We start from the raw sequence: 11,318 nt of genomic DNA on the forward strand, positions 1-11,318 counted from the left end.
AAAGACTAGAGTCCAACAGCCCTTGTTTGAATCCAGGGACTGCAACTTACTAGCTGTGTGACCTTGGGTCATTACCTGACCCCTCTGAAAGCCAGTTTCCTCATTTGTAAAATGAGGACAATAACATCTACTTCATAGGATTGTGGCCGTGATACAATAAGAAACTGATTCATCAATTCACATATTCAACAAATAGTTAATAAACTCCTAGAAGGTGACAGACACTATTTTAAACACTGGGGATAAAGCCCTGACAGAAAGATGATACAATACATGTGAAGTGCTTAGGACAGCTTCAGAGACTTAGAACACACTATATGAAAACGCATTTCCAAGGGAAAGTGGAAATGTGTTTTGTTCCACACAAAGCACGCTCTACCATCCCTGTGGTCACCATGTGGCCCTGCTGAGCTTTGGGGTGTGCAGTCAGTACCCCTGCTCTGATACCTTTTAAGGAAAGCAGTCCCCACACCTGCTGAGTGAACCAAAGGTAGATAAAATGGGAACAGGAGACAGGGAATAAACCAGCTGGTCACCAGGAGAATACTGACGGTTTTGATACAGAAAAGGCCACTGAGGAACAGAACATAGGCTCACACTGTAAAATGCCAACTCAACTCCAATACAAAGCTGAAAGAAGAAAACCAGGTCCCTCAAGGAGACTGTGACAAAGTGTTTCTGTCAGTCTCTTGATCCTACTGAGTAAACCAAAGAAAGATTAAGATAAGAGTAAGTGTGGGGTTTGAGTGGTCATATTTAGGCAGTTACTCATGGGCATTCTCTCACAGGCCTGCCCAAGGACTGCCATCAGCGATGGAGATGGGGCTCGTAATGGCATGCTCACAGATTCTTGTCCTCATTTTTTCCATCCCATTCTCTCTTCACTTCCTTTATTGGAATAAATGGCCTCTTCTTCTTCCTCTCTTACGCTGGCTTCACCTTTGTTCACTGTTGTGGGTTAGAGTGGCGTGTCTCCTGTGGGTCCTTCTCCAGTAAAGCGGGCCCCCTGCCTGCCCTCCTGTCTCCGTGAGCCATCTGCTGTTTTCCCCAAAACTCTGAGACTTCCTTTCCCTCCTCCTCTGCTCAGAGGGTTGGCTACTCTGAAATTAAAATTGTAAAACTGCCACTGAACGTACATGCAAGTTCAGATAACCCCAGATGTTAGGGGTTATCTGGGCAAAGAAGGGGATAGGCTAGTGTTTGGAGCAATGTGGGTTTTTTAATGTGAAGATGTCCCCCCATATTGACAGACTGTGGGGGCTCATTCCAAAGAGACTTTTATCTACATTTGACTGCTGGCTTTCCTACGTTTGGCTTCCCAGGTGGCTCAGTGGTGAAGAATCCACCTGCCAATGCAGGAGACTCAGGAGACATGGGTTCGATCCCTGGGTTGGAAAAATTCCCTGGAGTAGGAAATGGCAATCCATCTAGCATTCTTGCCAGGAAATCCCATGAACAGAGGAGCCTGGCAGGCGACAGTATGCGTGGCCGCAAAGAGTCGGACACGACTGAGTGAATGAGCACACAAGCACACTCTCCTACACTTATCTCTGAAGTCAGCTGAGTTACAAACACATTCTGTGGGTTCTCTTGAACTTAAACTAGGATAGGGATATTTAAATCAACCTATTTTCTCCCTACAATCCCCCCAGACAACCGCAAACACACTCACATAAACAAATACACTTTTCTTTTATAGGAAGACCAACCATCTTTCAGGAAGCCCACCCTGAATTTTTGGATCCAAGGACTTTACCCTACTCCTGCCCCATCTCATTCACAGAGTTTTAAAACAGTAAGCTGAGTTAGTTGGTATTTCCATGCCTTTTTAGGGTCAAGTTTTACTTTTCAGCTTTAATTGGCATAATTGTTTAGCCTAGTAAAGCATGTAGAGTCAATAGAAGTTGCTTAGAGTACTGCCACAGCTAGACACATTTACTAATAATAGTAATAATAAAAATTCATCTGATAATAACTGATTACTTCTTGAATCCTTAGCTGTCAAATCCTGCAAAGCTGCTACATTGTTGGCACAAAATTCTTCCATCCATTCACCAAAAGAGTCTCAAAAAGTCCACTTTCTGAATTGTAGCCTAATATAGTTCTTAGTGTGATCTACTGGTTTAATTCTATGATTATCCCCTTGTGGTTACCACCCCAAAGACCCCACATACACACACCTAATTGCAGTTTCTTAACTGTGTCATCATCCTTATTATTTGGTTATCAATGAAAGTGTACTCTCTCTATATATTCTTCTATATATTTTCAATATAATGCATATATTATATTTGATTGCCAACAAAATACAGGAGGAGGACCTTGTGGCCCAAGGTTGGGTGAATAGCTGTAGTGTGCAAGGTGCCACATTTCAGAGCCCTCTCAAGGCGGGTAAACCAGAAAGGCCTGGAGCAAAGAGAGCTGCTCACTCCAGGACCTGGCTATCTGAACTTCCCCAGAGAAAGGCTGCTCCCCTAAGGGTGGGCTCTCCTCCACGCAGGCGCTGAGGGGGCCAGAGCCTCGGGGTCCCCTCAGAGCAGCTGCACCCGAGCTACAGTGCTGGGGGCCTCTGCCCTCAGAATCTCCCCCTACTCCACCCTCAACCCCAATTCAAGTTTTTCCCAGGCCTTTCCCATTGCCCCACTGTTTCTCTCTGGAATCTGGGCCGGCTCAACCCTCCGCGGAGACAAGGCCACCGCCGCCCTGACTGTGATCCTGGTCAAGGAGGTGGTCCTTGCTGCAGGCGCTGGGGTTGTGGAATTGGGGGGCGGAGGCTGCGTGCGGGAGCGCTGGCGGGTGTGCGGTCCAGCAGGGAGATGCGTGTTGTGTCGCTTGCTGCGTGTACTAGGGGATGGGCAAACTACACGAACCCACTGCCACCCAGCGCTAAGGAAAAAGAGCAAGAAAAGCAACACAAACCAGAAAAACGCAAGATGAAAGGGAAATAGAAAGTCAGTCCGAGGGATTCCGGAGCTTGAGGACTTGAAGGCTCCGTGCTCTTGCTGGGCTCCCCGCGATTGGGCGGGCCGACTTGGAGCCCTTGGTGGCCTCCGTCACAGGCGGGCCGTGGCCGTGAACCGACTAAGGACACGGGAGGGCGGCTCGGGTGAGATGTCGGTCGACAGCTCTGCTTGCCTTAGGCGTTTACCTCCGTTTCTCCTCTTTCCTCCCTCCCCTCCATCCCGAGGGACTCCCCAGAGATATTTCCTTACAGGCAACCCTAGTCTCAAGGCGTGGGTCTGGCGAGCCCAGTGGACCCTCCTTTTTACGATTTTGCGGCTTAGAGCAGCCTGGAGGACCGCGACGAGCAGGAGGCTACAGAGGGATGGGGACGCTGGCGGGAGGCTGAGGCAGTGGATGTGCGCTGCTTTCTGAGTCAGTGATTCCGAGGAATCTCAAGTCTTGACCTCTTCAGAGCTCTCCCAGGCAAGCAGCGTCCTGCCCCGCCGGGGGCGCCCCGGGGGCGCCGGGCAGAGCGCACAGGTGGAATTGCTGCGCGATCTCCCAGAGCGGGATTGGACCGTCCGTACCTCGCAGGTTCAAGAGCTACAAGTTATCTGCGATCGCCCGAGTCCGCAGGTGCGAACGGCAAAGGGATATTGTGGGTCCGGTCATTCCCAATCTACAACCCCGAAGCCCGCAGGGGTGGCTCAGATCTCACTGTGAGGTGGCTGTCGGCGCAGCCCTGGCACGGCCCGGGACCCCGCGGGCTTGGGGCTGAGACCCTGTCCTCTAGCCGAGGCGGACCGCCGACCTCGTGTTAGGGCCGAAACGGGACGAGGTTGCAGCAGGTTTCCGCCTGCTCTGTCCTGGGACCCTCTCCCCATTCGTATCCCCCCCGCCCTTGGCCACGCTCCTCGGACTACAGCGCGAAGCCTCCCTCCGGCCACCTGGCGCGGGCGCTCACAGAGCGGAACCCGCGGATCGTGTGGGGCCGAGGAGCCGGGCCTCCACCCCAAACGCCTGGGAGACGTGGCCAGACCCCAGGCTGGAAGAAACGTGAGGGGCAGGAGCGGGCGAAGCTCCCCGGTCTTGCGGACACCGCAAGGAGGGGGGAGCTGGTGACAGTGCAGGGGGAGGGGGCCGGGCTGGAAGAGGGAGCGACGCCCGGGCGGGCTCGGGCCCCCAGGCTGCCTTTGCCACATTCCTCCGGACTCCGTGACCCGCGGAATGGCATCCCTTCCCGCGCTCTGCCTCTTCTGACCCTGCTTTCCATACCCGCCATCGCTGCCCTCAGTTCTCCAAGCCCCAGAAATCAAAGTTTCCGTTTGAGGATCTGGACTTGTGGAAGAATTCTCCAATTCCCTCACCCCAGACCCCTCGGCGCCCGTTCCGGAGAATCGGGAGGTGCCAGGGTCCCTGGCGCTGGCCAGCGGAGGGCTGAGCAGCTGGCTGTCCTTACCTGCCGCCGGATTAGCTCCAGTTGCCTCCCCGGGCTGCAGTATCCCTGGCGTGGGCTGGCTGGCAGGAGCGTGGAGCCCTTCACGGGTTCGGGGCTGACCCGCCGCGGAGCTAGCCGCGCGCGGCTCAGAGTCCGAGGCCGGGCGCCGGCTTGCGCTCTCCCTTGATCTTGCAAACGAAAAGGAAAAGATTAGTTGGTGCCGCGACACTCGGAGGGGTGGGGCGGGGGAAGGCGGGGAGAGAGCGGACCTAAAAGCTCCGGCAGGAGCCGCGGGGCTCGGGCGCGCGCTAGCAGAGTCGCGCACCCCACACGCGTCCCAGGCACTTTACGAGTCTGGAGGCCCTTGGCGGTGTAGACTGGAGTTAAAGTGACACTGCCCCCGCCCGCCACACCAAAACACCAAAGGCGAAGAAGCAAAAAGGACTTTCAAACCTGGCTTTTACGAAGAAGAGGTGTCTGGAGAGCAAGATAGAACGGAGACCTGGCTGGACTGACGAGCTGGGCGGGATTCATTTCTTCACCAAAGTGATTGGGGAAGTAGCTATTAGCGTGCGGGCAACTCATTACGAATTAGTTCGGTGCTTCTGGCGATCTCCGAGTGCAATCTGCAGCTTCAAGGCTCTGGCCAAGCCGCAGGCTGGCGTGTGTGCGTTCGTGTGTGTACGCCTGTCCGTGTGTGTCACGCGCACTCGCTGGAGCGGGTCTCTGCGTCCGGGCACCTTTGGAATAAAAAGAGAGTGTGTATGTATTCGTCAGTGTGTGTTCGATTAGCTGCGATGGGCAGACAATTTCTGGAGAAAACATTTACAATCTTCTTTCAATATGACGGGATTAGCTGCTGTTGAAGGCGCTCCTCCAATGAAATCTTCTCTGCTCTCTGATTTGGTGGTTCTTCTGAGCAAATACGACAGCCTTTTCTCCAGGCTCCTTTCTGCTCCTTTCCACGTCCATCCCCAGAGCCAAGCTCTCCATCTGCAATTTCTACACCAGAACGTTTACAGTTACCACCATTGCCCAGTCCCATTCCTGCAAGTATGATTGCTATCAAAGTGACATGACATATTGGGAAGAACTCAGTGTCGCTTTCTGATTGCCGAAGACGCTTAAGACCAGTTTTTCCAGGTGGGAAAATATTAGAATAAATCCTCTATGCTTTGTAAACATATAATCGTGCTGAACTATCCACAGATTGTTTATTTCTTTGGGACACTGGCAAATGTATAAGAGGAAGAGGTAACTGTTTTCCTTCTTCTTTTACACTAGGGTCAATGCCTATGTTTTCTTTGACTAATAGGCATCAGATTACAAAGTATTTATGGTCCTTTATGAAATTTGGGATCTCCATGAAAAAAAAAGCAGTATATAATTTTTTTCTGTTAAAAAACTTAGCTTTTTATTTTTTCATTTTAATGAGAAATCCATTCCAAGAAGAATATTCATTATTTTTAGGCTGTAGTCCCAATTGATAAAGATAAAATGATATAAAACAATATGATTCTAAAGTATAGTTGAGGACAAGACTTGCTTTTGTGAAAGTATATGTATATAAACATAGCATCACTGTATTATATGCTATAAGGCTGCATTTTCTTTTATCTACCTTCGGCAATCAAATGAAAACAGCTTGAAACCTTAATTGATGTATCCAATTAAGTTCAGTTCAAATCTTGATGCCTAGGCCTCTGCTAGTTGTCAAAGGGAATACAGAATAGCAATAGTCGCTGCCCCTGTCTTCTATAAGCTCCCCATTTTATTGGCTTCCCTGGTGGCTCAGTGGTAAAGAATTTGCTTGCAATGCAGGAGCCACAGGAGATGCGGGTTCGATTCCTGTGTTGGGAAGATGCCCTGAGCAGGAAATGGTAACCCCCTCCAGTATTCTTGCCTGGAGAATCCCATGGACAGAAGAGCCTGATGGATTACAGTCCATGGTGTCACAAAGAGTCGGACAGGACTAAAGCAACTTAGCATGCATACATGCATCTTATTGGTAGGGAAAGACATTCAGATGACAAGCAAGATGAATAAATATGCAGCAACATAAATTCATCAATAAATAAAAATTGTGTATATGAGAAGGTCTGCCCTTTCTGTTAACTCATAGCCATCGCCAAATAGGATATGGCACAAACTATTGTGGTTTGATATAAGTCATCCTGAGATAATGCACTGCATACTGTGGCTCTACCTTCGGCCTCCATACCCTCACAGCCCATCATCACTGGAAGAGTACAAGATACTTGTTAGAAAATCAAGACAGTTCTGTCCAGTCTTGACCTTAGCCTCCCCCAGCATTCGACCCATTACATTAAACATCTGATTTTGTCGTTTTTTCTCTTTTAGGGTATCTTTTGAAAATGAATTCACATTTCCCTTTTTCTCTTCATTATTTCTGACTATTAAGCTTCCATAAGCACAGGGAGTTGGCTTGGATGTTTAAAACAAAACCACATACACATACCAAAGCAGAAAAGTAAAGGGGAAAGAATCCCTAGCCAGCAAAAGAGAAGAAGAAAACCCAGTGATCTGTTATTCTGTTCTTTCAAATCATTAATGCCTTCTTACAAATGGGGTTTTGTTGTTATTTAATCACTAAGTCAAGACTCTTGTAACCCTATGGACTGTAGCCCACCAGGCTCCTCTGTCCATGGGATTTCACAGGCAAGAGTACTGGAATAGGTTGCTATTTTCTTCTCCAGGGGATCTTCCCAACAAAGGATTGAACCCGCGTCTTCTCCAATAGCAGGCAGATTCTTTACTGTTGAGCCACCAGGGAAGCCCACAATTAGGGCTACACATTCCAAACAGAGCAATAAAGCAAAAAGCCAATGAAATCTAATGAATATTTTCTTAGACTTGAATAAAACAGAGTCCATGAATCACTGAACAGTCATGTTTAATAGAAGTCCTGATAGTTATGGCCTTTTGGAGAAGAGCTAAAAATGGAAACAGCATTTTTATCAAACAATCAACAAAAATGTCCATTTTTTTTCTTTTAGGTCATTACTGAAAACACTTTGTAAAAAACATATACTTGTATCTGTGCCAGTTATTGTGTGTTTCTGAAGAATTATTTAACCCTTATGTGCTTCATTTTCTTAATCTGTAAAAGGGATATAGTAATAGTAACATTCCCATTTTTATAAGGAATAATGAGTTTTATATAGAATAATGAGTGCCTTCAGGTAAAGTTTTCAGAAGAAGGTCTCACATACAGCAAATTAGCTATAAGACTGTCAGTAAGGATTTAAAAACAGATTCTTGGGTTATTCCTCTGACCTACTAAATCAGAATATTTAGGAGTGAGTCTTGTCATTAGAAACAATACTGCTCCTCAATTTCATGCAACAAGCATGTTAAACATACTCCATCAAAACACGGACCAGAAGAAATACCATTTTCCCCTTTCTAGTTTCTCTTTCTATACAAGAAAAGATTAAGTGTACTCAGAGCATTTTATTTTTATTTCATAAGCCAGTTCACCCTCTGAGATAAAAGAGTACTCCCCCCTCCCAGGAATACAGCTTTTACATTTATTAGTAACCCACAGTGTGGGACACTTTCAAAAGTGCTTTCTACAGACTTTACAGAACACATATCTATGGGTTTCCCTTATCTACATACCTATTTTCCACCTCAAAGAACACTAATAAATTAGTAATTTCCACTTGTGAGGCCAACCAACCTTATTACCTGTGACCTCAAAAACTTACTTTCAGGCATGTGCTCAAAAGAGATGACTTAGAATATTTGACAAAGCTCCTTTCTGAATATGACTGTAAATAAGATTACCACCAACATGAGGAAAAGGGGGATGAAGAATCTCATGCCTGGGAATGTGGTGCATATTTTATTGTGCTGTGCTGATTTCAGTGTGGCAATAATTAGGCTTCAGTAATTAGATGCACAAATCAGCACTCTGTCATCATAAGTACATTAAGAGGGTGACGAGTTCAGCTCAAGTGGTTTCCCACCAGGTATAGTGGCCATAACATTTTCTTGATTCTCTGCTTTCAAAGAACCAAGAAAAGGAAGGTGAGAGCTTTGACTATACGGGGAAGAGCAAGGAGAGCTTGCCATGTCTTCATCTCCCACTCACACAAACTGTTCAGGATTTGAACTAGGAAAGTACAGCATTTATCAGCAGGAGGTTTGGGAAAGGCAAGCTGATTTTTCTGATGTTTGCCAAAGAAACCTATCTTCTCCTTGACCTCAGTTTGAAATATAACAATCCTGGGTTAAAAGTGAACCTCCACTAGATGACAATCATCGCTTAAAACGGGTGCTACAATTGCCCTCACTGTTTTGAAATCTTAATAACAGTCCGATAATAGACACACTATTCTTCTTAGAGTTATTTGTTTGTAGTTATTGTCCCTACAAATCTTAGAGAGTAATTTTAAATGCTCCTATTCTTTAGAAAGATTATCTCTTTCTCTCCTAGAAAATCCTAAGCTTTTCTTTTTCAGTCCCTGCAATAGGAGTTTCCATATACAAACGAGACTGATTCTGAGTGACGATGCTTGGTGACAGTTTAACAAACAATACTTTGCTATTTTTTCCTTCTTCTTTTTCTTGAAGTTTGGTGTTACAGCTGTTTTAAACTCTTCCTTTCCTAGCAGTGTTGGTGCTATCCAAAGCCTGAAAACATTTACTGCTGCTGAGTCTAAAATATTTAAAACACAGAGCTCATTTCAAACAGGGAATATGAACAAGGGGGACAAAATGAAACACTGCCTTGCAAGATGTTAAGCAGTTGCAATGGCAATAAATCAGTATTAAGAATGCAAGAGGAAAAGGCCACATGGGACATGTGTGTCCTAGAGAAGCTATTAGTACCTGGGCATTCCTCCTTCCAAGATGTAGTGCCCACTTCCTCTTTGGAGGTAAACCTCTAAGATGGAGAACTGAAACATTTCAACCACATCAAGCTCATGGGAGACTGTGACAAATAGCTTAAATTTCCCCTTTTCACAGCCTGAGTGAGATGCCAGAATCTCAGATGGAGATAAGATAGCAAGTTCAAAGTGAAAGTCTTATCAGACTCTTCTCTGTGTGGGGAGTCCTGAGTTATTTGAATCAATGACTGCATGGTAGAGAGTAGGCTGTGTGTGTGTGAAAGCCGCTCAGTCGTGTCCAACTCTTTGCAACCCCATGGTCCATACAGTCCATGGAATTCTCTAGGGCAGAATACTGGAGTGGGTAGCCTTTCCCTTCTCCAGGGGATCTTCTCAATCCAGGGATTGAACCCAGGTCTCCCACATTGCAGGCGGATTCTTGACCAGCTGAGCCACAAAGGAAGTCTAAAGAGTAGGCTAGGAATTCTCAAAATCTTCCTAGTCTGTAGGGAAACTTAATTTCTTAAAATTTAGAATCAACCAATCACATCACTGTGGACAGTGACTGCAGCCACAAAATTAAAAGATGCTTGCTACTTGGAAGAAAAGCTATGGCAAACCTAGACAGTATATTAAATAGCAGAGACAAAGGTCTGTATTGTCAAAGCTATGATTTTTCCAGTAATGTACCAATGTAAGAGTTGGACCATAAAGAAGTCTGAGCGCCAAAGAACTAATACTTTCGAATTGTGGGGCTGGAGAAGACTCTCGAGAATACCTTGGAGAGAAAGGAGATCAAACCTTTCAATCCTAAAGGAAATCATCCCTGAATATTTATTGGAAGGACTGATGCTGAAGCTCCAATACTTTGGCCACCTAATCTGAAGAGCCAACTCACTGGAAAAGACCCTGATGCTGGGAAAGATTCAGGGCAAGAAGAGAAGGAGGTGACAGAGGAGAAGGGGGTGACAGAGGATGAGATGGTTGGATGGCATCATGGACTCAATGGACATGAGTCTGAGCAAACTCTGGGAGATGGTGAAGGACGGGAAGCCTGGTGTGCTGAGGTCCATAGGGTCACAAAGAGTCAGACACAACTCAGTGACTGAACAACAACAAAAATCACATATTCATGGGAATTCACATAATTTCTCAGGTTACATAGTCAATTGGTTCTTAAGCTAAATAAAATGGTCCTTGGGCTTCCTTGGTGGTGCAGAGGTTAAAGCGTCTGCCTGCAATGTGGGAGACCTGGGTTTGATCCTTGGTTCAGGAAGATCCCCTGGAGAAGGAAATGGCAACCCACTCCAGTATTCTTGCCTGGAGAATCCCATGGACAGAGGAGCTTGGTGGGCTACAGTCCACGGGTCGCAGAGTCAGACACGACTGAGTGACTTCACCTTCACATTCACCTTCACCTTCAAGGGACAGGTTGAATTGAAAACCTTTCAAAGATATCCTCGGAGGCAGCATCACAGAGGACAGCATCTTCACTAAATCTGACTTACTCTCTATTTCTTGAGAGTGACTGAGATAGTTGTGATGCATAAGGTTGCCTCGTAGCAAGCAAGACTCAGCTGAATGTATCTGATAATATCCCCCGATATAGACTTTTCACTTTAAAAACAAGCCTTCTCCTACTAGTGTTCCCAAAGAAGAGTTCCCTAAAGCATTCCCTGATTTACTGTGCCCAATAAGACAGACCCTGAACACTTCATCCTTTCTTCTTCATTTACTCAGCAAGGTGACTGGTTTCCAGTTTAAGGGCCTCATTTAGAAAATCTCATGAACTATATTCTACACATCCCTGCAAAAAGGAATGAGGCAAGGCTTCAGACAAAGTCAATGTCTTTTCTTGACAAACATTTTCTTAGAAAGCAAGCTCACTTTAAAAGGATGCCCAATAAACATGCACTGGTAATCCCTGAACATTTTCAATAACAACCACTCAAAACCTACCCGTAAAGCTCCACAGCTGACACAATGTGCTCTCCTGTTATTGATGCCAGGATATGAAGCAGACAGATTCCCTCGCATGACTGTAATCCCATGGCAATGTTTCTTGAGCAAGTCCCCTGTAA

At 46.3% G+C, this 11,318-nt stretch overlaps 1 protein-coding gene across 1 annotated transcript in view; it reads right to left on the reverse strand.

Moving 5' to 3' along the window:
- The window catches only part of CHRM2 (cholinergic receptor muscarinic 2), a 165,504-nt gene extending 160,935 nt beyond the window's left edge, over window positions 1–4,569 (reverse strand). The window contains exon 1 of the mRNA XM_005679508.3: window positions 4,403–4,569. The gene's annotated coding sequence lies outside the window, so the exon portion shown is untranslated. The remainder of the gene's footprint in view (window positions 1–4,402) is intronic.

The sequence above is a fragment of the Capra hircus genome, chromosome 4, assembly GCF_001704415.2.
Source record: "Capra hircus breed San Clemente chromosome 4, ASM170441v1, whole genome shotgun sequence".
NCBI lineage: Eukaryota > Metazoa > Chordata > Mammalia > Artiodactyla > Bovidae > Capra > Capra hircus.